This window comes from Etheostoma spectabile, chromosome 5, assembly GCF_008692095.1.
Source record: "Etheostoma spectabile isolate EspeVRDwgs_2016 chromosome 5, UIUC_Espe_1.0, whole genome shotgun sequence".
Taxonomy (NCBI): domain Eukaryota; kingdom Metazoa; phylum Chordata; class Actinopteri; order Perciformes; family Percidae; genus Etheostoma; species Etheostoma spectabile.
The window spans coordinates 35,109,771-35,112,497 of NC_045737.1; the positions used below are offsets into that span (position 1 = coordinate 35,109,771).

The 2,727-nt window shown below is 41.4% G+C and overlaps 1 protein-coding gene and 1 long non-coding RNA gene across 2 annotated transcripts in view; one reads left to right on the forward strand and one right to left on the reverse strand.

Moving 5' to 3' along the window:
* Nucleotides 1-2,727, forward strand: part of raph1a (Ras association (RalGDS/AF-6) and pleckstrin homology domains 1a) — a gene marked incomplete in the record, with an annotated part of 104,946 nt that overhangs the window by 24,720 nt on the left and 77,499 nt on the right. Inside the window, 1 exon segment of the mRNA XM_032515390.1 lies at nt 2,476-2,588.
* LOC116689088 (uncharacterized) overlaps nt 1-2,727 on the reverse strand; it is a 7,402-nt gene that overhangs the window by 3,431 nt on the left and 1,244 nt on the right. The window contains exon 2 of the long non-coding RNA XR_004331918.1: nt 1,217-1,218. This is a non-coding gene — a long non-coding RNA (uncharacterized LOC116689088). The remainder of the gene's footprint in view (nt 1-1,216; nt 1,219-2,727) is intronic.

Sequence of the window (2,727 nt, forward strand, 5' to 3'; positions counted from 1 at the left end):
GTTTTGGAATAATTTGCAAAACTCGCTCCATCTAAATGATCTGGTCCCATTAAATGAGTTTAAAATGTCATTTTATTCAAAAATGTAACTGCCACATGTGACCTGTCCTTTCCTCTCTGTGTGATTTTGTCTCTGCTGTAATTCTGTTTATATTGTAATCTGGTGGGCCGTCTCGACCGGGTCTCCCTCGAAAAAGAGATTTCAATCTCAAGGGACTTCCTGGTTAAATAAAGGTTGATGGAAACATGACCACTGACTCCAACTGATCAAATTGAAGAGCAGTCTTTCATTCAGCAGTCAAATCACTGCAGCAGTCTAATGTTTTGGGAATCCAGTTTTTCGTTACTGTGCTAATTAAATCTTTCCAATACCTTTTTTTTCTAACTCTTGTTCGTGGTGTCTCAGCTTATTCTGATCCGCGGTCGTTGTCGTTGAATGTGTGGTCTTAGCTCCAGGACTGTTTCCACAGTGGCTTTGAGTAAAAACCTCCAACGTGGAGTGAAGTGTACACTACATCGTGAGGGCTGCTGAGAGCCGTTCTTTATATCCCTTTATCAGCTTTTATTCTGAAGCCCTTCAGGCTGTGAAGTGGACACTTTAAATACGCAATAGTTTCCGGAGGACAATGGCACGGGGCGACATCGGGTCTTTTTTTAAGAGATTTGTTGGCAAAAACAAATAGAGTTAAATAACACCAGCTTTGTTTCTAAAAGACGTACGCATGTTGCAGTCAGCTGGTGTTCAGGATGTCGGGACACGTCACGGGACAGTTGCTGGTTTGAATTCTGCAGACTGATTTTAGATGGTCTGAGCTGGGAAGGAGTCAATGAGTAACATTGATGTACTGATGTACCCATGAGCAACACACTGGTAACTGGTGGAGAGAAGATACGTGTGTTTCTGTCCCAACAACGCTGTTGTTGTTGTTGTTTCACCCATCAGCCACTGATCATATGAGAGCTGCTAATGATCGTGTGTGTGTGTGTGTGTGTGTGCGTGTGCGTGTGCGTGTGTGCGTGTGTGTGTGTGCGCGCGTGATGCTCCAGGTGGAGATTTCTGTGTTTGTATGGTATGACTTTGTATGGTCAGCAACTTCCAAACCACACACACACACATTTAACTTTTGCACACACACACCTTCACTCACTGTGTGTGTGCAGGTATTCCCGATAAAGGTCACACGTGACTGCAGCATAATCGAATCTGACTAGATGACGTCTTGACATTACGAGTTGCGATGATTTAGTGAAATGTCACCAAGTTCTGCTGAATCAGCAAACGCAGATCAAGAGAAAGGAAAATGAGCGAAGAAAAGATGGATGGAGTGAGTGTGAGAGAGAGAGAGAGAGAGAGAGAGAGAGAGAGAGAGAGACTACGGCAGTGTATTTAAATGCTGTTGCCTGTCAGTTATTTTTAGGTCACACACATCCAGCCTGCTCAGCATGATGGAAACACACACCAGTGCCCCCTGCCGACAGTACGTGTGCTGTGGGGCAGCTCCCAGGTGTTAGTGTATGTTTGGAGTTTTACCTTTAAAGGAGCCAGGCTAACGGTTTCACCCTGGTAATGGATTCTGGACCCATGTGTGTCCCTTTTCATCTGTAAAACAGCAAAAATTGTGTGTTTCAAAATAGGGCGGCATGAAACCAACGCGTGGGGAAAAGGCCCGCAACACATCGCAAAAGACGCCGGTTTTTTTTTGTTAGTTTATAGAAAACTGCATTTTAAAATGTTCATGTTAATTTAATGTTCAGTTTGTTCAGTAAAATAATGCTGGAAATGACTTTCTTTTCTTTTTTTTAATTCAACAAGCAATTGCTTGTATTTTAGCAGAATGCAGTCCATGGTCCACTTTAATATCTGTTTATTTATCAGTAATATCGTTGACTTGACAAACATGCATGTTTCAGTGTCCTTTAAAAAAAAAATATATATATATATATATATATATATATGGCTGCCTATTCTACAATCTAGAGCAGCAAAGATTAATTGATTAGTTGTAAACAATTAAGTTAATGTCCAACTATTTTGATAATGTATTAAATGTCATTTTTTTAAAGGTGAAAAAATTCCAGCTTCTTAAATGTGAAATACAGTTTCTTCTCTCCTCTGTGACAGTAAACTGAATTGAATTTGAGTTTTGGACAAAACGAGACATTTGTGGACGTCATCTTGGGCTTTTGTGATTCACTGATCCACATTTTTCAACATTTTCTGACATTTGAAAGACCAAACAACTAATCCATTTATCAAGAAAACAACCGACAGATTAATCAACACTGAAAATAGTTGTTAGTTGCAGCCCTAAAATCCCCATACACGTAGGAATCAGATCAACTAAAGCCAGTTGTGAAGTGCAGTTTTCATATAGTCAACAGGAAGACGTGCGTCTGCTTCTCTGGAAAGGAAATATGATCATGTATAATAATACATGTTCTCTGTTTGTGTGTGTGTGTGTGTGTGTCTCCGCAGGGTGATTGAAGGTCCTCTGTGTTCTGTGTTGGAGCTGGACTGAGCTGGACTGAGCTGGACTGAGCTGGACTGAGCTGGACTGAGCTGGACTGAGCAGCGTGAGCAGACCGAAGGTAAACACAACTGTCACATGCGAAAAGATTCTGCTTGATTGCATAGTGTCCACTTTACCGAGTTGTGTACTTGACACGCCTGTAAGTTAACGTTAAACACGGTGCAACGTACGCTGTTGTGGTTTGGGGTTTTTGTTTG